At 42.1% G+C, this 24,879-nt stretch overlaps 1 pseudogene; it reads right to left on the bottom strand.

Annotated features, from left to right (window-relative positions):
• Positions 1 to 11,076: 11,076 nt before the first annotated feature.
• Positions 11,077 to 11,520, bottom strand: LOC147454142 (uncharacterized; annotated as a pseudogene).
• Positions 11,521 to 24,879: the final 13,359 nt, after the last annotated feature.

The raw sequence follows: 24,879 nt of genomic DNA, 5'->3' as shown, positions 1-24,879 counted from the left end.
GGCTCATTACACACTATCTTGATTGCCCGCTATTTGAGAGATTGAAGGCAAATAGCTACTCGACACACAAATTTGGATGCTGATACACATTACGCACAACCATTTGGGGTTTTTTGCCATAGCTATGCACATCAAAGGGCCGGCCGTGTGAGGTTGAGACCTTAGACATGAGTCAGGCTCATTACACACTATCTTGATCGCCCGCTACTTGAGAGATTGAAGGCAAATAGCTACTCGACACACAAATTTGGATGTTGATACACATTACGCACAACCATTTGGGGTTTTTTGCCATAGCTGAGCTGGAAGCCAACTCACGCCCAAATCTGCGAGTTTTGGATGGCACCATGGAGCTGCCCAAATATGGCACAACCTCAACCATTTCTTTTCCACCAATCATTTCCTATTTTAAGCACTATTTACAATAGGCTCTGTGTATCGACAGTGTCTCATCTCCCACCTGCCATATTTTGGGCAGGCTCCCATTTTCAAATGGCGATGTGTAAGAGGGCTCCCCCATAAACCCTCTAAATCAAACTTTAAGAAAAGGGCCCTTTTAAATGTAAAGGCCCTATAAAAATCCCTTTGTGTGCCCATAAACCCTTCAACAACAAGTTTCCAGCCGTTTGCACCAAAGAATTGGGAGTACTCTTTCTCTTTTCGACTTGTTGACCTCCTCTACCAAGTTATAAAAGCGTTTCTCAAGTGTAGGGGGTGGTTGAAAGACCCCCTACATTTTCAGTGAGACATTTTAGGTGGAGGGCCCTTCACTTTTGTGGAGGCCTATGAAGCACATGTTAGTTTTTTCAAGGGCCCCCTAATAGCACCTTTAGAGGGTCTATGGGGGAGCCCTCTAACCTCCCTCAAAGTGCTCCCCGCTAGCTGCAATCTGAAAGTAGTTTTAGAAAGTAGTTGGTATTTATTGGAGGGTCCTCCATTTGGTAAATGGCGCCCCATACAACAATGCATTCCGATAGCTCCACATAGTGTTAGTCAAAATAAATTCCACCAACTTGAGGCATGATTGTGAGGCCATCCAACCGACATCATCGGCATGGCTAAAAAAGTATGCGTGCATTTCGCTTCTCTCCTTCCCCACAGCCTTGCATACCTACTGTCACTGATAGAGAGAGATAGAGCGCGGTAAGTGGAGGCGCATGAAGGAGTTGTTGTGATGAGTTGCAAAGTAGTACTTCTGCCGGGCTTGCACGATCATCACACATTGAAGCCCCCCCCCCCCCCCCCCCCCCCCCCAACCCTTCTTTTTCTCTCTCTCTCTCTCTCTCTCTCTCTCTCTCTCTCTCTCTCTCTCTCATACACACACATAGACACACAAAATTCAAATCGCTAATATTCTAGTTGCCGAATAAACAATCACAAACTCCAGCGCTCTCTCTCTCTCTCTCTCTCTCTCTCTCACACACACACACACACACACACACACACAGAGCCTGTAGGGGTTGTAGCAAGGGGATTGACCATTAGAGATGTCTTGCTCGCTTACATGTGGGATGGTCACATGGAGTAGTTTGTACTATCCTTGTGTCTTGTCGTAGGGCTAGTTCAATTCTTAGATCTATGAATCTTTTCATACATCCATACTCTATGCACGTTAGGATTTTGTGCTCATTGTGACTGCATTGCCCCTTTATTTTTCTTATTAAAATGCTTCATTTTGTGCCCCCATTGTCCCCTTAGCACCTAAATGTGAGAGAGAGAGAGAGAGAGAGAGAGAGAGAGAGAGAGAAAGAGAAAGAAAGGTTGATTTTCAACTAACACCTCACCATTCAAATGTTTTACTCTAAATACAACTCTATGTAAGTTTGGATTTTGTTTTCGTTGTGATTGCATTGGCCCTTTATTTTTCTTATTGAAATGATTCATTTGTGCCCCCATTGTCCCCTAAGCACCTGTGTGTGTGTGTGTGTGAGAGAGAGAGAGAGAGAGAGAGAGGGGTTGATTTTTGACTAACACCTTGCCATTCAAATGTTAAGGACATTTTGGCACGCACCTAAATCTATGGAAGTTAGAGAACACAAACACTTGCACTTGGTACCATACTACAAGAAGCCAATCACCCAATAGCATATGCAAGAATGGAACATCACTCATTACAAATTCAATAGGCTTACCTATTCATAAACACACTCTCAAGCGGTTAAAGAACTCAACCACTTCTCATGAGATGCAAATAAATAACAAAGTTAAACTTCGCCTGTCCAAATTAGAGCTTTGCAAAAGTGAACATCACATCCAACGTCATGCCCTCTATTCCTCCTCTTTGTATCGCCAGGGAGGCGATGGAGTCGGTGACACGGTTCAAAGTGCCGCATATTGCATTTGCGCTGTCACAATTGGGTGCATTTCTTGCCTGCTCAATTTCCATTAGTCTCTTTCCTCTAGCTTCTTCACATGCATCCTTTCGGTCCTCTGAACTTTGCAATACCATCACCAAATTCTTGGTCAAATCCACGAGCTCTTTGATGTTGCTTCCGTTTACCCGCGAGCGTCGCTTTTTCTTTATCCCTCTCAAGCTTCCTTCTGCTCATGCGTCACTGGGTCCACCACCATTGTTTGCAGTTGGAGGTGCTAGGATTTGTTTTCATGTACAAATTTTGGTCCTTCCTCTGGTATTCGTGGAAGAGTGGCCATATACTCTACTTCATGTGGTTGATGGCTGATGCTAGTTTGCCAGTGGGAACATGGGTGGCAATTGAAGAATGTGTAGTGCATGCAAGTGCAAGGAAGAAGAAGAGCAGACACAAAATGTTGGTGGAGCTCTTTGTGAGGATTGGTATACGTCACTACTCCTTTATTGTTGTATACGATCAAAAGAAAAGATAACATTAGTACGGTCAATATGATGGGTAATCTGTTAGTTGGCTTGAACCCTAACAATCTTCCACTTGAGGCCAATGTGGTTCAAGTGGCTATATGTGTAAGTATGTACATCTATACAACCGTGAAGCATTCAAGTGGCTTCACCCTACACCCATCATCTCCATGCAATGTGTAAAGTGCTCTGAGGGTAGGCTCTTTGTGCCATTCCTTGTGAGGAGTAACATGAAAACTAGCACGTGATTCAATAATCCAATTTTACACATAACATTCATCAAGCTCTAACAACTCAAATTAGAAGTAAAAAATAGTACATTTGATGGTTGTGGCACATCAGGAACAATATAAACATATGGAAACTCAATGACATTGAGTTCCTCTATCTTCACACTCCTCTTAGGAGATGCAAAACTTACGACAATGGCTTTACCTTTCTCTCGTGGCAATAAACAACAATTCTTTTTCACGTGTCCTTTCTTGTGACAGTGGTAGATTCTACATCTCGTAGGTCATGTCCACGACTCTTGCTACGTACATTCTTGTGATCTTGAGAATGACCGTGACCTCTCCTCTGCAACTATGACCTCTCAGCATTTGATTGTTTCTTTGGCTACTTTCACTTGCCATATATGCATCACCATGCCCACTAGTGTCAAGAGACCGATGTTGAATTTTTCCAATGAGCAAAGTGCTAGTAAGATCACTGAAAATGAGCTTTCCCTTAGGGGCAGAGTTACTAATGGTAGTGTTAAATGTATCCCACAAATGAAGGCAAAGAACATAGCAAGAAAATAGCTTTCATTTCATCATAAAAAATAAGCCCCTTAGATGTAAGTTGTGTAAACAAGCTATAAAACTCATTTAATTGTGAGCTGACACTGTTGTCCTCTTTCATATTCAAACACATGTGCTTTTTCATGAGAAAAAAATTGTTTGAGGCACTCTTGCCATCCCAAGCTGAGCATAGTGATTCCCATAATTTCTTTGCAGTACTATCTTGACCATAATTGTAAAGAAAATGGACTCACCAAGTAGGCAAATGGTCACCATAGCAGAAGCATCAAGCTCTTCCCATTGATCATCAGTGAACACCCTCTTTATGATCTTTCAATGGCGTTGCAAGGCCCTTATTGACCAAGACATCAAGCATATGCTGCCAGGTGGTGCCACAAAAAAGAACATATTGGCATCATAGTAAGATCTAAGTTAGGGAGTTTCAAAAAGGAGATCTAGTTTCAACTAAGACCTAAGAAATCCAATCTGACAATAGCATGGTTAGGACCCTATGAAGTGGATTGAGTGTTTTTCAATGGAGCAGTGAGATTGAAGGATTTATCTGGACTAATACTACATCATGTGTATAATGGGGCCAAGATGAAGCTTTACTATTTAGCATGAGAAGAACCCCACAATGTCCAACTCAATTATAAGATATATCAGATTTAGAAACTTAGTCATGAATTTGTTCCTGATAGGATTTGATCTAAACCAAGGAGACGAGGATTTTCAAGGTGATATCATGAAGGTTTTACCATTAAACTTCTTGATATAATACTTTTCTTTCTCAGAAGTTCTAGCAAGGTGACTGATAAGAGAAAATGCAAGAGAGTGAGAACTTTATGGCAAGATTTCTACGGAAATTTTGGCAAAGTCTCATTTGCACAGAGATCAAAATCTCAACTAAAAACTTAGCAAAATCCCTGTAAGGTCAATGCAAAAGAGTGCTATAGGAAAACTAGAGGATTGGCAGAAAAAATTGAACAAAGTCTCCTCTATATAGAGATGAAAATCTCTAGCAAAAATCAAGATGAAATCAACAAATAAAATATCAAGAGTGCTTTTTGCACACAAACTAGCATATATAGCTCAAAAGAACTATCGATAAAGACTGTCAACTTGGCATCAAAGCACCTATACCTATCTATACATGTCTTATGGAGGCCACAAGTGGGGATCTCTAGCAACCTAATCCACCTCACACTTGGTAATCGGCCCCCCAGTGCTTGGCTTAAAAAAAACCTCATGCTACGACCCTCACAAAAAGTTATGTAGACATGACTAGCTACAATCTCAAAAAGGGCTCTTCCAGATCGAGTCTCAAAAATGATCGAGATTGCCAAAACTAGCCATAATCGACTTCACAATGATGTACAATGGTAGTATTCGCAACACAACTCCATCCCCAAGATGTGATATTATCACTGTAAAACCGCAAGACACGCGCTCAAATAGGTTGCCAATGTCTATGCAAGAAAAGCAAAGAACCAGCTCCCTACGGGGAGTAACGCACTCTCAATAGAGATAAGCACTCTCAAATTCTAGTCATTCATAAGCCATATGCATCCAAAGTCTCACTAGAACTATAATGGCTATCACTATCAAAGATGCTAGTATATCTATTGTGTCCAAAGAACCTGTGACTGTCCCTGTGGATGTAAAAATTGTATATAAGAGTTGTCTTTGTGAAGCCATCACCGACTATGAATCACTAATAAAATTAGTCTCCGGAATCACAAATGACATATATCAATGACAAGAGCGCATATAAAAATCCAAAAATACTCTCAAAAAATGCATAGAGTTGCTACTGATAGCAATCTATAACCTACCTCCCACTGCCGACAAACTCTCTCTTTGTATCACTCTTTGCAATACCATAGAACGTGTGAAAATCTATAGTTGATGTTACCAAAGACAATGCCGATGTCGGATGTTACTCCTCCATGGAAGAGGCACCTCACTGGTATATGTAGATGTTAGCCAATGCTGCAAGCCGGGAAAACGGATTGCTGATGGCAAAAACCAGAGTGTGTGTGTGTGAAGAGAAATCGTCATTGCTGAGAGTGTGTGTGTGCTCTTGAGGCCTACAATGTTGAAGTTGAGATGAATCTATCTTGTTCTCTCCCTCTACACTCTCTCTCCTCTCTTACTCATCTCAAATGTACAATCTCTGTTGAGAAAATAGCCTCTATGTTTTTTATTTTAGACATACTACACTCCAAACCAGCTGACAAGCTCTTTTACAAGCTGTAGGGCTTGAAGATATCCTCGTCTTGAGAAAAAAAATGAATCCAAGTTTTCTAGTGCAAGTTATGAGAAAAACAACGACCTGCTATCAATTTTCCATAAACTAAGCAACCTGCTTCTCTCTTTCTTTGAGCTCACAAAAAACTCAATCTCTCACCCCTTGTGGCTTGTGTTGTTCAGCCCCTTGCCACCTTGAAACGTAAGCTCCTTGTGTCAAGTTCATAATGTCTCCAGAGCCATGGAAGCTTCAAGCTTCAATCCATTGCTGATGTAGCTAATGTCAAGCCCGCCAAGAAGAGGGGCATGCTGAGAGAGGAGTAGCATTGAAACCTTCATCTTTGATGCCACTTGAAGAATGCATGGTGTGTACAGAGTGCAAGGAATAAGAAGAGTAGACACACAATGTTGGTGGAGCTCTCAGTGAGGATTAATATACCTCACTACTCCTTATTGTTCTATACGATCAAATGAATAGATAAACTTAGTACAGAGTGCAAGGAATAAGAAGAGTAGACACACAGTGTTGGTGGAGCTCTCAGTGAGGATTGGTATACCTCACTACTCCTTATTGTTCTATATGATCAAATGAATAGATAAGCTTAGTATGATAAGTGTGATGGGTATCCTATTAGTTGGCTTAAATCCTAACAACAATACTGTGTACGATCGAACTTGTGCTCATTGCACATGACATGAGGAGACTATTGGCCACTACCTTTGGGCTTTCCCATGTGCACGTATGGTCTGGTGTGAAGTTTGTCTATTGGGTAGGTGTTTGCATAGGTTATGTCCCTTGGAGTTCGCTTTATTGGACGTTATAGTTCCCACATTGTTAACCCGTGATGCCGCCACTATTCTTTTGTGCATATGTTTAGTCATGGGCTGGGCTTGTTAGTCCAAGAGCTTTATAGGAAAAATCTGGTGATCACCAATGAAAGATGCACCAAACCCATTTAGCATTGACTGAAAAAATTTGGGCGCCCGTATGTGAAAAGAACGACAAGACCTAATAAGGTTGTAAACTAGGTTTTTTAAGGGATTCTGAATGTGCAAGTCTTGCTCTGGCTTCACCTCTTCTTGCCTGTGTGTGTGTGTGTGTGTGTGTGTGTGTGTGTGTGTGTGTGTGTGTGTGTGTGTGTGTGTGAGAGAGAGAGAGAGAGAGAGAGAGAGAGCATCGACAAGCACGGTGACACGGAGAAGGACGAGCAACGACATGGAGGCTTCTTCTTCTTTGCGTGCAGCCAGGGAAACGCTTTGTGCCAAGCTCCGCCTGTAGCCTGCATTCTACATTGTTGAGGTTAATATTTCCTTTTGTTTACAGAGAAAGGTTGGGAAGTGTGTGTGTGTGTGGTTTTTTTTGCAGATATGAAAGTAGATCTAATGAAACTGGCACTGTCTTTTTTATTTTTTTGTCAAAGCTGTTTTTGCTTTAGATCTATCTGCCTAGGTATTGTATTTTTTACAAATCTGAATTTCTGTTGCATTTGTGTAAATTTTCATTTTTGTAATTTTGCATTTCAGTAATTATGAAATTTCACAATTTCAACAAAAGAGAAAAAGAAAAAGGAAAAAAGCAAAAAAAACCAAATCCAGATAGTTTTTGAATTGACAAAAAAAAAGACTATAGTTAGCCCTTGAGCGTTTGAAAGAGAAAAAACCCCATTAGCCCCGGCTTTAGTCTCGGCCTTTGATATATATATGTATATATATATATATATACATGTAGGAAGAGGAGACCTCCATAGCTTCCTTTCAAGTGAAGGAATAGAGTACCTCGTACTATATATACCTCAAGTCTAATGGTCAAAAGGAAGCATGTGGGATTTAGGCTTCACCCTTTCCTTCCACTAGCTCCCTTGGACTTTTCCCCTTTTTGCCCACATGCCCAGCTAGAATTTGACCATTTTGGGGGTCACAAGAGGTTTTGGTAGCCGAATCGTGTGTTGTGAAGCACGCCAAATTCCTCTAAGCGATATGCTCATTTTGAGCTAGCACACGACCTATTCCGTCTCACACACATAAAAAGAGTTTTTTAATTAAAAAAAATACAAAACAAACAAAACCAAGTAAAATGACCAAAATCTCTAGTGGCGAGACCTCTTAGAGTACTCATCACTCAACACTTTTGGGATACGCGCCTCACATGTATTTGCGCTTTGGACAAGTGATAGAGTCCGATCCCTTAGAGAGTGCCTTGAATTGCATGAGAATCCATTATCCACCCATGTTAGGTTCCGGGCCTTTGGCTGGAACCCAAAGGTAGTGCAACTAAAGACCCTCATATTGCATCTAGTGACTCTTCCTCTGACTACAACATCATGGAAGGATATCCTACAAAAAAGCGTGAAATGTCAAGTCAAGGCATGCATGCCTTTGCCCCACGGCATGGGTCTAGCGTATTTAGCCACTTAAAAGAAACCTTTAGTCGAGCCACCCGTTTGGAGCCCACAACTAGTGAAGTGAAAGAGGGCAATGAGGAGGTAGATTCGCCTTTCACTTCTCATGTAGACCATGTACTCCCCAAGGGTGCCCATGTTGACATCCTACCTACTTCATTCATTAAAGACCCTAATGAGCCATCACCCCCTTAGGTTCTACTACCCGATGGTAGGAGTCTTGCCGAAGTGCAAGAGATCGAACGATATATGCAAGCAACAAGGGAAAGGAAAATTGAGAACCTACAAATGCTAGAACAAAGTCGAGCCATGAAAGCGAAGACCCCTATGAAAACAACCACGCCAACAAAGCAACGGAGTGCTCCCAAGATAGCAGTCATAGAGGTTAGGCGATGGGGAGCCATAATGCTTCCACTTCAAGGGGAACCTCCAGCACACCAAGCTTAGAGGGGATATTTCTCATAGAAAGTTGGGAGTATGACCTACAAGTTGAGACGTTGACCGACTTGCACATAGGCTACACATACCTTGTGGGGTGGTTAGAGATGGTACAATCCACGTTTGGGGCCACAAGTTTAGAGGAGAAGCAACGGATGATCTGTGATGTCATCCATGGTGCCGTCCAATTAGGGAGGCAAGACCAGGGAATTAACATTCTTTTGATGGGTCCTATGAGATTCTTGGATACGAGAAAGGCGAAAAGATCAACCCTATCACAAATGTAGACTCCCTCAATGAGTCCCATGATCTATGAGATTCTTGGATACGGGAAAGGCCAAACAACCAACCCTGTCACAAATGGAGACTCCTTCAGTGAGTCCCATTGATCCTTCATATGTTGTTTTTCCTTGAGCCTCAATACCCTCTAAACCCACAAGAAATAGTTTCACATTCCCAAATTTAGCTCATCTTTCCTTCGAATAATCTACGGCTACTATGTCCATCCCACCAAAAAGTACACCTTGGACCTCATTCGTGAGTAAAGAACTGCTACATACTAGCACAATGCCCACGACAATACCTACAAGTGTACATCAATCATATGTACCTATGGGCCCTCATACCCATGTAGCTTCCACACCTTAATTGTTTCCATAGCCTACACTCCACAACCACCCTATCCAAGTACTCATTCTAGTGGATCCATACCAGCTAGTATTAACATGTCATATCCTATGTCTATCATGCATAGGGCCACACATATGAACTTTGGGCCACCGCATGGCACAACATCGTACCCAGCTTGGGACCGAGGATCACCCGTATGCCTAACCCGATGCCAACCCCCATTTCACATGCTGTCCTAAGAGCACCTGTCCCTACTATACCTGCTCACTTGGGTGACTTGGAAACATTTGCTCAAGCTATCGATCAATCTATTGCTGAAAATATGTGTAAAACGTGTGATAGAGAGCCTAGAAGTAAGGTAGTACAAGTGGCCAAGCTCACACAAAAATACAGTGGGGATGGGGATGGGGATGTTAGAAAGCATATTGAGGTATTTGAGCACATATGTGATTCCCTGGAAGAGCACAATGAATTGCAAATGCAAAGCTTTGAGCTTGACTCTAAGTGGGAAGGCAGGGGACTGGTATTGAACCCTACAAAATGAAGAGCGCACGAACTATCCCACTCTTACGAGACTGTTCTTGAAAGAGTACATACAAGAGGGAGTGCTTTGGGGTGTAGCATCTCAGCTCCAGAAAGCCCAATGAGAGGAAGGGGAGTCAGTGAGAGACTTTATTAGCCACTTGAAGCATTTGAATTCTTGTTGTAATCCAAATGAGCGCTTCAATAATAACCAATTTCTCGATAGGTTCATTAGGAGACTACGACATGAGGATATCTATAATGGCCTACTCATTAGAGGTATTACCACTTGGGAAGCAATCACTGCTAGGCTTGGAGCCTATGGAGGGTGCAAGCGGTGGGAAAGAACCATGGCGAGGAGAAGAGCAGCAGATATGAACGAGTTGACGAGAGCGAGAGAGCGAGAGAGAGAGAGAGAGAGAGAGAGAGAGAGAGAGAGAGAGAGAGAGAGAGAGAGAGAGCAGAGACTCGACAAGCTTGCAAAAATAACACTATCCTATTATTTTTTTCCTTTGTAGAACCTTACAATATATAGCAAAAGTTGTCATGCAAACTGGCTCTCCTAATTGCATGCCTTTGGGACGTTTCCCATGAGCTGACACCAAAAACTGAACGAGGTCTTGAACACAACAATCCCTCCCTCAAGCCCGAACTAGATATATCACTCTCATGATATCTCGAGTTTTTGGTGTACTCGTCAACCGCGAGTTTTAGGTTCTCTCACAACCAAGGATTTCTAGTGTATACATAATCTGGTGCTATAATAGTAAACCCCCCCTTGAACAGATAGGGTGTAAGGCAAAAAATTAGCTACCAATAAATGGAGTTTTTGGTTCACTGCCAAACCTTGGGTTTAAGGTGTACCCAGTAACCTCATGAGAAGCAGAACAAAATAGGACTTGAACAAAAAATTGATATTTTGGGAGGTCTTATCGCATGCGACAGCTGCGTGGGAAGTGTCTAATCCCGGTACAAATTGTCATAATAAAAAACACAAGTGGCTTAAGAGGGACTTTCAATCATCACGATACATATTTCACCAATACATCGTTCCATACAAGTACAATCTCTAAATAGTAAAATAAGGCCATTTAAACTTTGATAATAAAATCGAACTGTAAATAACTATTCACGCAATAAAAATGGCATGCTCTGTTTCTTCATCCGTCATTGCTTACGTCAGCCATTAGTGTCGTTCCCAGGATGTGTACATTGTAGCAGCTTGTCACTGCCCCTTGGGCTTCTTTCCATAATCGACTGACAGGCGTTCTAAAGAAGCGACCCCAAACCCAAGCCCGTACCACCTCCTACTGCACTTCCTTACTCGATCTAGGAAAAGATCGACAATATCATTTCCCACTGTGTAATGCCCTCGGGCAAAGTTGTTAGCTGCATCTTCCTTTCCAGATATTAGCTGCTCTAGATGAAAAACTTGTCTGTAAGGTCCAGTGTGAAGCTCGTCAATCACAGTGGGCTCGAAATTCACAAAGATGGCCCTTGGTACATGCTTTCCTACACGAGTCTTGTTGAAGAATGTGTTGAATGCATCATCATCTATTTGAACACTTCTTTTCAATCGGCATGAGACCGTCAAGGCCGATTCCATGTTTGAGGCGAAAGGGTTCCTAGCAAACATTACTGACTTGGATGCTGGCCCGATGTCTCTCATGGCGCAGACCTTAGAACCATGCAAGCTTATACACACAAACGACACCCTTCATTTGCAAAGAGTTGGAGGGCGTAAAGCAAAGGAAGATGAGCCAAGTTGGGCATGGGAGAGGTCGGTCTCTGCGTATTTGCTCTCCTTGGTTGCGCATGTGAGGATGACGAGCGAGTTTAATACCAACTATTGATGGTGATGCTACCCGCTTTCTCTCGTGTGTGCCATGAGCATTGTAGGGAGGCGTTGTAGCACGACCTAATCGCAACCCACAAAATTGTCAAATCGTGGATCGGCAACCCGACTAGGGTATGGAAGCACGAGCCTAAGATGTATAGACATAGAGGATTCAAGGGATCCTTCTACTCATCATAGAGAGAATCCATGGAAAGGGGCTTCCTCTAATCACAACACATTCCTACTCACTAATCACTTGCACACAATCACATGGTTGAAATTAACCTCTCACATCAATCACTCTTATTCACAACTCTTAATCACAACTACACAAGCATGCAATTAACATACCTACTCCGCATTAGTGTGTCCATTCCGGCACAACCCCTCAATACGACTACGTATGCACACACACTAACCGCACCTTGTAGAGAGAGATGAAGAGAAAGAAGGCATAGCCCTCACACACCATGGCCAATGGTGTGGATAGAAAAGATTAACTCAAAAAAGGAATTAGAGATCTACCATCACAGTAATACAATCTCACTCCACATAATCAAGCAAAGAAGACTAATAAGAAAGAAAGTGTAATTGATTATTAGAAATCAAGAGCTACATGGGCATGGAAAGCCCATGAGCCTCATGACCATCCACTCTACAAAGAGGAATCCTCACCGAAGAATGACTTCTCATTAAGAATAGGGCTCTTTTATAGCTTTGGGCCTCAAACCCTTTGTTAAGGCGGTTACGCCGCTAGAGGAAGCTAAATAGCGAGAACTCAACCAACAACAGAATTTGTCAGACGAGGACGGAGCTTGACCCGCAGGCGCATGGAAACAACTAGGTGGGTGTCAAATCACCTACTCGACCTTCTAATGACAATCACTACTAAGGAAATCAAATCTAAGTTCTAAAATACGCAAGTGACTGAAATCCGTACTACGAACGAATGCTATACGAAACAAGATCTAGAATCATTGAATCGATCTCAAACTCAAGGGGAAGTCTATACACTAGGTAAGAACAACACCCTAAAGACTTGAACTGCAAAATCAACCTATAACCACTCCGTGCGGCAAACGCGTATGAAGACAGGCCGAAAAATACAGGTGATCGAAACTTGACCCCGATGGTACTAATGTGTAGCTCTACTCGTTGTGGTTCTATAGATATGCTGCATGCTCTATTCCGACACACGAGTTGGAAGAAAACTCACACCGAAGCTCGTAGGAACTTACCACACATAGAAGCCAATAGCGCGCACTCTTGGTATCTATGCGTAGCTCTCGCCGTTGCTAACACAATGGCGGTGTCGCTTCTCCAATGGCGGGTCCGTAGCTCGCGTAGCAAGTAGATAAGACTCTCTCTCTCTCTCTCAGATACAGTCACGGCGCTCAAAAACTCACTTTGACTAATAATCTGAATCCCTTAGGTTACAAAAACTTTGGCTTATATACCTCAGCCTTGGAGGTGAGAACATCTCTAACTAATTATATCAGCAAGTGAAATTACTTCGGAATTACAAGCTGGAAACTCAATTGAGTCCCGTTACTTAATGAATGGCTCAAATCAAAATTAATGTCGGAAAGACATTTATTACAATCAATGGTTACAAAATGATGAGTGTGAGCAAAAATGTGGGTGTGATCCTCTGCTGGCTCAGCACTCCCCCCCTCCGTGTTCATGTCGTCCCTGAAATGACCTTTATGCTTGGTCAATAAAGTCCTGTCGTCTTGAGCATCTGCAAATGTGATTCGTATCGCAGGTTGCCGATGGTCAAGGTTGGGCCGAATATTTTGCTTTCATGGGTGAAAAAGCCGGTGTAGAAAGCTTCTTCGAATGTTTGCATGTGGAAGCTAGGCAAAAACATAATCCTCTGGTATAGGAGGTGCAACACTTTTGGAGAAGGCTGCAATGAAAGATCATACATCATATCAGTCACTGTGTCGGCCGTCGATAGTAGACTCGAGGTCGTGGCTTTATCTGGCGCGAACACTTCAATGCAAGCTAAGAGAGTCCTGCAAATTTTCTTGAGCATCTGACATGAAAGGTCAGGAGAGCCAGTAAAGAGCTTGATGGTGCCCGTTAGGGTTTTCACCATGTAGGCTTTACCTATTCTCTCCCCTGCCTTTGGTCCTGGCATCCTTGGGTAATTAAGCCAATTTGGCTTCTTTTCTGCAATCCTGCCATGCTCTTTCCAGCTTCTGACTCTTGGCATCGGGCAGAAGGTTGCATCCTCCCGAATCTCCTTTGGTGCCTCTACCAAGTAGATGAGGTAGGCTGGGTATTTGTTCAGCCAACCTTTCCTCCATCTAGGCTGCGAATCTACAATCTTCTTTGATTGTCCCTCTTTTGTGATGTCGCCTTCGTAAAGAGCGACATACTGCTCCTCCTCTATTCTCTTTTTTGTTTTTATCACTTCAAACTTCATCAAAGGGAAAGGCAGGCTGGGTTGCATCCACTCTTCATGGAGCACTTTTGTGTCTAATCCCTGAAGTCTAATGGAGATTAGGAGTCTCCTCTCCCATTCCATTTCCGCCTTGGCACTCTCCTCTGTTGACTTTTCTATTTGGTCATGGAGCCTTTGTTCTTCTTCTTCAGAGATTCCTGAAGTTGAGGCCACCTCTTGAACTGGGGCTGGATCTTCAATTGTGGTTGCCTCTCCAGTTTCTGGTAGCTCTATGGCTGCTCCACTTGATCCTTCTTGTGGTGTCTCTGTCTCTCTTCTTTGTTGCTCTTGTAGATCTTGGAGCTGTTTGCGGAGGGTCTCATTCTCTGTTCTTAGTGTTTGATTTTCTAAAGTGAGCCTCTCCTCTGCTGCCAATGATCCCTCCGCAATGTGCAACCTTTGCACTTGCTCTAATCTTAGCTCTCTTTGTAAGCTTCGGACCTGGTCTTCCAGAGCTGGTACAAGAGCTCCCTCTTGTTCGGTTCCTGCTCTGCTAGCTCTAGGGGTAGTTCTGAGTCTAGTGATTGTTCTTTCTTGGAGCTCGAATCTTTCCCTTAGCTCAATGAGCTCATCTTTAGCCGCCTCCAAGTCGTCTTCCATCCGCTCCCTTGCTTCCTGTGCACTTGTTACTTCTCTTGAAGCCTCGGCTAGCTGGAGTATCAAGCCATCTCTCTCGTTTTCCACATCGTAGAGTGATGCTTTATGACTTTCAGATTCAGTCATAGCATCCTCTAATTTCCTCTGCAACTCGGCTTCCCTTTGTTTGCTTGTCTCAATCTCCACTTCTTTTGCCTTGGATCTTTCTTTGATCTTGTTGAGCAGTTCATGCACCATGTGCATGTCTTTTTCATCTTCATCTGTCAACTCTAAAGCTTTTTTGGCCACCACCTCCACTGGCTTCGGCTCTTCTAGTACGTTTTGCTCGTCCAGTTTTTTATCACTTTCTTTTGTACTCTTTGTATTTTCCTCTGTCCCTCTCCGATCATCTCGTTTTTGTAGGGTGATCCCATAAACCGCCTCAAGGGCCTCTTCTTCAGTGTACCCTATCGCTACCAGATCCTCATAATCGTTTTTCTTTTGCTGAATTGGATCTATCTCCTTTTCCTTGGTCCCGGCCTCCGGCTTTTCCATACCAGCCGTGTCCATCTCTACTGTGGTCTCTTCCACAATGATTTCCGTCTTCTTCGGGCTGGGTAAATCAGTAAAGGAGGGCTGATTGTCCTCAGTCATCTTGGCTTTCCCTTTGTTTGCTTGCCCGTCTTTCTCTTGAGGTTCAGTAGACTCATCTACTTTCTGGCTCCCCTTGTCGTCCTTTTTCAGCTCAGCTTTTAAAAGCTGTACTTCCTCTTCACTGTATGGCTCGATAGGTTGCTGCTCCAGTATAGCCTCTGACTCCTCATAAGCTCTAATATATTGATCATATTGATCAACATGTGGCCTGGCTGAGCTAGTTTCGACTTTAGTGGGGTCTGGCACCCACTTTTCTTCAAAGTCCCCCTTTAGAGCTCTTTCCGCTCTAAACTGCTCCACCAGTCTTTCCATTCTTGCCGCTTTCTGACTGTTTCTTGGACCCATAAACCTCTATAGCCTCCCTTCTTTCCCTGACAGAGCTCCCTTTGTTGTTCAGCTTCAATGCATCTGCAATGAGCTGTGGAGTGATCTGTACCTCTACTTTCTCTCCATCTATTGCTGTCAATGTGGCTTTCCCATCCTTCTGAATGGAGGTTGCCAACTCATACACTCTTCTTGTATCCACACCTGATGGTCTCGAGGTGAAGAATCTGTGCAAGTCTGCCCTTTCCAGGTACCTGCTGATGTTCTCTGACCTGCTATAATCCACCAATTCTTGTGGGATCATCGGTATATCCACCGCTTGCCCTTGAGGATCTCTGAAAGTCCCCTGGTAGATCTTTATTCCCTCTTGTTCCAGTACTGCTTCCTCCACCCAAGTTTTGGTTGGCTTGAGGGTTTCTGCTGGAATGTCAAAGGGTTCCGCTTCTGCAAGAGCATCTTTGATTGTTGGTCTTTTTCTCTTCGTTGCCGATAACTTGGCGGAATCCATAGATCCTATAACTCCAATTTCAGAAGTTAGCGTCTTTTTAGTACTGAAAGCCGAAATGAAGCTTTTAACTATTCAAATGACTTGAAAATTGAAACATGAGCTATTTAGGGCCTAAGGATGCAGGGTAGGTGAAAAAATATGCAAACTGGGCTCAGAATCATGCTGGAGACATCATACGCGTATGATGTCTTTTGTGTCAAAATGACTTCATATTGGTTGTGCTTGTAGCTGATAGTGTATACATGAGTATCATATGCTTGGATTTGAGTTTGGATCCCATTTGGTCAAGTTTTGGCCAGTTTAGTCCAGATCAGGCTCTTGGCAAAATTTTGAAAGGGAATTGGATTTTATGATCCAAATTGGATAAAACTTGGTGGTTCACCTTCAAATGGCATGTAGATCACTTTTGTTTGGTGGTTGAAGCCCTGAGGTGCCAAAATCACATAGTGAGACATCATACGCGTATGATGTCTTTTAGTGTATTTTTGGACCAAATTTCTCTATAAGCTTGGATATGGCTTTAGATAGGCTTATTCAGTGGATTTATGAATTTTGGATAGATTTTGGGCTAAAAATGGCTCTGGAGACATCATACGCGTATGATGTCTTTTTCATCAATTTTTCATGGGATTGATTCTGTGGACTCCCCATGTACTAGTGAAGGACTGTCTCTACTCAAATCTTGGTTTCGACTTGAGTATGTTGAATTTGGGCTAAAATAGGCTTTGGATGAAGGATTTTCTCTCAATTGGGCTAATGGGGTGATCCACTTGACCAAATGGTTCCAAACTTCATATGTAGCATGTATTAGATATATATAATGGATGTATGATGACAAATGAGCAATTTTGGCTCTGTAAGTGCAAATAGACATCATACGCGTATGATGTCTTTTGTGTCAAAATGGTGCTTTTTGGTTCCAGATAGCTTATAGATGTGTTAATCAACAATCCTACAAAGTTTCAATGAGTTTGGAGTTATTTTGACAAAATTAGGACCAAAAATCAATTTTATGGCCTACTTTGCGTCTTTTTGGTTTTCCTTGGGTTTTCTAACTCCAATTCTCATGATACTTGGTTCATAGGATGTGATTAACATATGGAATGAGGCTATGCACTCAAATGTTGAAATGGATGTGAAAATCATGCTGTGAGACATCATACGCGTATGATGTCTTTTCTTGAAATGTTGGTCTTTTTGTGCAAAGAATGCTTTGTGCTAGTGCCCTAAGCCCTGCTAACTAGTTTTCAACTTAAAAAGTCATTAGTTTAGCTAAAAAGCCCCCTTATAGGCATTTCAGTCTCCGAAGTCGTCTTTTTGCCTTGGAGTTGAATTTCTTCAACTTTTTTTCTCGAGAGTTGCATTTCCAGCTCATTGGATATGTTGTGAAGCCACCTATTTGGTTGAACTTGACTTTGGCTCCCCGTTCTCCATCTTTCTCCCTTTGTTTGCCCGAAAGCGTCTCTTTCACCATCGGTAAGTGAATCAGCTTTCTTTTGGGTTTTGCTTGCAAACATAAGTCATCCATGTATATTTGAAGCTGCTTGTGAAGTTTCATGTCATTTCGTCGTCAATTTTAGCCGTTATGCCAAAATGACGCTTTGTGTGTCCGTAGCCGAATCGGTTGTTCCGACCTACTTTTGGTGATCCAAACCCGGAGATACTCCATGGTTGCATTGCCCTTGATGTTGTTAAGCTTCCTGAGAAGTTTTGTGTCGTTTCGACAACTTTTTTCTGTTTGCCTCTTGCAGGCTCTGTTGACCTAGGGTTTTTCAAGTCGTTCTTTCTCGAGCTTTGAGTGTTAGAAACCCATCTTCTATGTTAGGGTAACCCACCTCTAAGTTCTTGCAAGGTTTGGTTAGGCGGTTGTGCCCCTACTTAGCGTTCTTCCCCATTCCCCGTCTGCTCTTGTTTCTTGGTTTTGGTCAGTTTTCGCGACAAAAGTTAACGATAAGCATCAAAAGCTTATGGCAATGAGTCTACCTCTCATGTCTGGTGTCCTCTGAGCTCTCGTAGCAGTCGTAGAAGGCAGTAGAAGGTCGGATGCTCCTGTGTGCTCTTTGCTCTCTCCAAGAAGGTAATAGTGGAAATGAGCTTGAAAGTAAAGTAAAAAATACTTAACTTCGGACTTCCCGGATAACTTGTTACCAAATTTGACATGTGCTCCTATCTCGTCGTGAAATGCACTTTAGGATTTGAAATTTCTCAATTTGGACTCCGTTTGACCTGTTTCTGAGAAATCTGTCCACTTTGCCAAAATTCTGTCATTTCGGGCTTTCCGCAACTTTCTCAGAATTGTACCCAATTTTTACCATGGGTTGCCCTTGTCATTAGGACCATCACCGTCTATTCTTTTCTTTTTTCCGATCTTGTTTCACCTGCTTTTTTATTTTTCTTTTACTTTTATCAAGAAAATCATAAAAAATAAAGGAAAATAGCAAATTGAAGCCAAAAAATTCCAAATATACACGATAAATAGCTGGTAACCCTGTGTATATGAATATACACTTATTTGTGATTTCTGGACTTGGATTACCACTTTTTTTCACTTTTTTGCTCCAAAAACACTCTTATTTAGTGATATTTACACGTCTAGAGACCCAAATTCATCATTTGATCTCTTCTTATTGCAAAACAAGGTATATAAGGGCATAAATATTATCAATATCCGCAATCAAACATAAAAATTGCAAAATCATGTAAGACACTGCCCTTGTAATATAATTTTTGTTTTTCTTTGTTTTTGGCGCTTGTAGCTGCTTTGTAACTCCTGTATACCTGTATACCTCCCCCTCTCCTAGTCTGAGTCCTCCCGGACGACTATGAAGTGTCTGTGGGCGAAGCATTGTAGTTGTTTTGGTCATAAGTTCCCAATGCAATTGCAGAGCGATGATACAACAGCCTTTCCAATAAAGCTGCTCTTTGTTTGATTGAAGGATTGGTGGTCGGGTTTTGGGTTGGTGATACTTCGGTAGTAGAATCAGTAGATGGATTCTTCTTTACTTTGTTGTTCTTTTGCACAATCCAAATCTGCTTCCTCTTCGCTTGTGCTTGCCACAAACTCTTTGCGACCCAAACCTGCTTTGTCCTTTGTGGTGATTTCCTCGCCTTGAAATACCTAGGAGTTTCCGTTGATTGTACTGAAGGGAGTTCCTGTTTACAAATCTTTGGGATCCAAATTTGCTTGCTATAGCTTTGTGCCGTCATGAACTTCTTTGGAATCCAGATCTGTTTCACTGTCCTTGATTGTCTGGAATCACTCTGTTGTCTGGTATTGAAGACTCTGTTTTCCACCTTTGTGTTCTCTGGCACAACCTTTTTTGGTCTCCATACCAACTTTGACTCCGTTTTTTCCCAAGGTTGAGCTGTTATATTATTGCTTGTCTTCCTTATCCACTGTTGAGAATTCCTCGTCGAAGAGTAATCCGGTTGTATAGAAACTTTTGGTTGCCATTGCTTCTTCTTTTTCTCTGGTTTGTTGTTTACCTTTGTCTTTGGATTCGTCCTTTGGAGTTGGCTCTGCTCCTTTGGTGAACTTAACTGATTGACTTTCACCTTCGTATTTGATAAGCACTGATTTAGAACTCCAGTCAATCATTGCATTGTATTGCTTCTGCCATGGTTGTCCTAGCAATAATGGATGTTGTGTAGCTTGGTCTTCAACCACGTAAAACATATGAGGATACACATATTGGTTAATCTGTATATGTAAAACTGTGCATCCGACAGTTTTGATTGAATTCTCAGAGTAACTCTTTAACTCTTGCTTGGCAGTTTGTAGTTTAGTGTCATTTGTCAATTGTCTATACAAACTGAGTGAAAGTAGGTTAGCTTGAGCTCCTGAATCCAATAGTGCTCTGGCTTTGATTTGGTTGGTTCCTACTTTGCATTCAATGATGGGTTCTTCTTTGTCATTATCCATTTCTATTATACTGACTGCGTTTATTCGTATTGCTCCTTCATTGCGCTGTTTCTGACGCAGTAGTCTTCTTTTCTCCATTCTTTCCTTTGCCTCGGCTTGCGCTTCCTCCACAATCTTTTTCTTTTTCTGGACACGCAGCTTTTTTTGATGTATTTTGAGAAGCATGTCTTGGGTTAGCAGCAAAAGATACTTTTTCACTCTGCATCCACTAATCCAATTGGGCATTTCTTCTCCGTCTAATGTAGCAAGCTTGACGGCTCCACTTGGTGATAGATCTTTAATCACTAGAGGTCCCATCCCTCGCTTTTTAAGCTTCTTAGCATGTTGTTTCAGAGTGTAAACTAGGACATAGTCCCCAACCTTAAACTCTTTAGTCCGCACATGCTTGTCAAAAAATTCCTTTTGTCGCCTTTTTTGAGCGTAGATAGAAGCTACTGCTTTTAGGTGAAGCTCATCTAGCTTTTCCAGGTCATCTATTCTATGAGAAAGCTCGTGCCCTGTCCACTCTAGATCCTTAGCCACCCTTAAGATTGAAATCAAGAATTCTATTGGTAAGATAGCATTTAGCCCAAAAACCATGTTATATGGGGTCGTTCCTATTGATGTTTTATATGCTACCCTATATGCCCATAATGTTGAATGCAACTTCTGGTCCCAGTCAGTTCTCGACTCAGATACAATCTTCGTAAGGACCATGCATATGGTTTTGTTTTTGCTTCAGCTTGTCCGTTTGCTTGTGGATGATACGGGGCTGATTTCCTATGGATTACCATCAATTCATCTAGAAGGATCTCTATCACTTCATTTATAAAATGTGTGCCTCGATCACTCACAATTTCTATTGGCAATCCATATCGTACAAAGACGTATTCATATAGAAATTGTGCCGTGGTCCTGGCATCTGCTTTTTGAGTTTCCTTTGCTTCGACCCACTTTGTTAGATAGTCTGTAGCCACAACGATGTATTGTGCATGAGTCTTATATGCAGGAGGTGAAATGGGTCCGACATAATCAATCCCCCATTTTGCAAAAGCTCTTGCCCCCATCATTGGTCTAAGCGGCATATCATCTCTTTTAAGTGGTACTTTGGTCCGCTGACAGTCATCACACCGTTTAACGTATTCCTCAGCGTCCATATGTAATGTTGGCCACCATATTCCTGCGGCTAAGACAAGTTTTGCTGTCTTATCACCTGAGAAATGGCCTCCACCTACTCCTCCATGAGCTTGCTCCAGGATTATCACATACTCAGACTCTGATGCGCAAATCCTAAGCTGGTTGTCTTTACCTCTCTTATAGAGTTGATCTCCTATTAAAGCGTAATCTCTAGCTTCTGTCTCTACAGATTTCTGACGAGCTTTTGACGTTCCTTCTGGGAAAGTTCTATTTGTGAGATATTCAACAATATACTGACTCCATTCTGGAGCGATCATTATCTGATATAATGTCGAATACTCTGCTGGCGGTTTTGATGAACATACAATACATACAGTGACATATTCATGTACGCTTTCTTTCATTCCTGGCCAATAGACTCCCAATTGTAACAAATTCCTATATGTGTTCCTTCTTGAACAATGAAATGCACATTCCTGAACATGTGCTTCGCGCAGATATATATTATATTCCTCAGGATTGATGCATAGTCGTAAAACATGATCATTTCCCAATTGATACAACCTTCCTGCAACCAATTGAAGATTCTTGGATTGCTGAATAGCAATATGTTTCAGGTTGTATTCTCTTCTATCGAACTCTCCTCCATAGGTTAATAGGTTAACGACATTTTGAGACCACTTCGGTATCATTTCTATGTTGAACAAGTACGCGTCTGGCATGTCGTCATCTACTCCTATAGGGTCTTCTCCATTCGTCAATCGCGAAAGATGATCAGCTCTAAGATGTGTTTTTCCTTTCTTTACTACTACCGTGAAGTCGAATTCCAGTAAGATAATGAACCATCTCACTATTCTCCCGGTATTGCATGGTTTATTCACTAGGTAGAGCAAGGCTTGGTGATCCGTAAAAAACACAAACTTGTTGGCTAGAAGATAATGCCGAAATTTCTTCACAGCATATATCATTCCTAATCCTTCTCGCTCTGTTGTGGTGTAATTCTTCTCTGCATTGTTGAGCTGTCGACTGGCGTAACAGATAGGAAAATCCATGTTTCCTTCTTCTGGCTGAGCCAGAATGCATCCTATTGCATATGCCGAAGCATCTATATGCACATGGAATATCTTCTCCCAATCTGGTGATTTCAAGACTGGAGCAGTAATGAGTGCCTCTTTCAATTTCTTGAACGATTCCTCACACTCCTCTGTCCATTCAAAGTTCACTATTAGCCTGTAAAGTGGTTGGCCTATTATAGCGTACATGTAAATGAATCGTCTATAATATCCGCAATGTCCCATAAAGCTCTGTACTTGTTTCGCATTGGTTGGTCTAGGCATATCCACTATAACTTTTATCTTCTCTAAATCCGTGGATATTCCGTTTTGTGAGACAATATGTCCCAGAATTCTGCCCTGTCGGACCATAAACACACATTTCTCAGGATTGAGACAAATGCGATATGTCCTACATTTCTCAAATACTTTTCTTAGGTGTTCTAGATGCTCATCTCTCAGAAGAGAATGTACACATAAGTCATCCATGTATATTTCTAGAAACAACCTTAAGTATTCTTTGAAAGCATGCGTCATCAGCCTCTGGAAGGTTGCGGGAGCATTGGTTAGACCAAAAGGCATAACCCGATAAGCATAAATTCCCCACTCCGTTGCAAAAGCTGTTTTATGTTGATCTTCCAGTGCTATGGCTAGCTGGTTATATCCTGAAAAACCATCAAGAAAGGAGTATGTTGTTTTCCCTGATACACGCTCTAGAACATGATCAGTTATCGGCAGGGGATAATTGTCCCTGATTGTTGCAGCATTCACTTTCTTTAAGTTGACACACACTCGGAGTTTTCCGTTCTTCTTGGGTACTACCACAATTGGAGATACCCAATCGGTGTGTTCAATCTCGTATATGAATTCAGCTTCCATTAGCTTATCTATCTCTTCTTTGATTCGCTTAGCAAAAGTATCATTATATGTGTATGGTCTCTGTCTGCTAGGCTTTGCGTCTTGTTTCAGTGGGATTGTGTGTTGGCATATCGATGGGTCAACTCCCTTTAAGTCCTTATAAGACCATGCAAACACATCCCTATACTCTCTGAGAAGACTCAAAAGTCTCTCTTCCTCGCCTGGAGACAAATCTGTGGCTATGTACACCGGTCTAGGTGGCTCACCTAGAGCTGCTAAATCTATTTTTTTTGCATCCTCCGGTCCGTCATAAGATTCGTTCTCCTTTCTCTCTCGAATAGGTTGGGTTAATACCACCTTCCTATCCTCTATTGTGAATTTCCTATAGTGAGAGGGAACATCCATGTTTTCCTTGATTTTGGCGTTTTCGTCCTCTCCACTCTCAATTTCTGTCGTCCAAACTTCTTTCAGAGTTTTCTTGAGCTCTCTGTACTTGTTTCTACGTTCTAGCTTGGACTCCGTGTGTTCTCTGTTGCGCTTGTTCTTTTCTGATTTTTCTGTTTCAGTTTTCGTTCCATTCCTTTGAACTTGATTTCTTGAGCCTTTTTTGTCTTTTCGTAAGCTCTTTTGACCATTGCCTCTCATTCTTCCAGAAATCTTGTCCTTAACACAATCTTCCGCCTTTACTAGCATTAGGAATTGATTTTTTCCTCTTATTCTAGGCATCGGATTGGTTCTAACCCCCTTTGTTTTTCTCTTTGCTCTATAGCGTTTCTGGCGTTGTTTAGTTTGGTTCGGAAAATCATAAAATCGGACATCCGTTATAGTTTCTTCGTTTCCGCTTGAATTGTCCGTTGACTCGTTGTCTGCTTCATTTCCCCACTCTGGATGATCGGGAATGTCGTGAAACACCTCTTCTTCATCTTCCTTTTCCAGTGTATCGTTCTTTTCAGTTTCTTTTTCGAGTACAGTTCTCAACATGAAGTACGGAACCACGTCGTACCCGTCCTTGTCGCAAAATTTTGTTGTGGGACCATCCGGAATTGCACAAACATCTAGGGTTGCTAGAATGTGTGTCCATTCTAATGGTTCAAGCGTGTCCTCTGGAAAGGGTTCTCCTATATAAGTTTCGTCTTCGATAGCCCTTTCTAAAACACATTCTTCTCGTTTCAGACTTCCACATTTCGAAGCTCCACACATCCATAACTCCTTGGGTTTACCTAACCAAGCTGGAAATTCGGATCCCGCCAAAGTAGCTGAATCAAACTCCTCTACCGGTGTTCGGTTCACATCTTTGTAGCTATGGTCTTTCAGGTTCACACGTGTAGTGGTTTCCATATTTCTCAGGTATATGTGATCGTAGCCCCAATCCTGGACCATTTTCAATTGTCTCATGAATGGTCTTCCCAGTATGATATCATAGTTATTCTCCTTGCCAAAATCGACAATAGCAAAAGTATGTTCGTATTCAATGCCGCAAGAAGTCACTACAACTTTCTCTAATAACCCCATAGGTTTCTCCATGTGTCCATCTGCTAATTGGAGTTTCAACCTAGTCTTCCTTATTGCTGGTTTCCCCCATTTTTTCCAGATTTCTTTTGTAGCAATGGCTACCCCAGCTCCGCTGTCTAGTATTGCCATCGTGTTTACTCCTTGGAATTCAACTGGTAAGGTTGTATTCCCCTCTTCACCTTCGCAATACTCTCCGACCTTGTTTAAGGGTACAGGCTTA

Source organism: Adiantum capillus-veneris, chromosome 7, assembly GCF_014529385.1.
Source record: "Adiantum capillus-veneris isolate H3 chromosome 7, ASM1452938v2, whole genome shotgun sequence".
Classification (NCBI taxonomy): domain Eukaryota; kingdom Viridiplantae; phylum Streptophyta; class Polypodiopsida; order Polypodiales; family Pteridaceae; genus Adiantum; species Adiantum capillus-veneris.
Note: the sequence above shows the minus strand (reverse complement) of the source record. Positions and strands in the feature narration are given on the sequence as shown.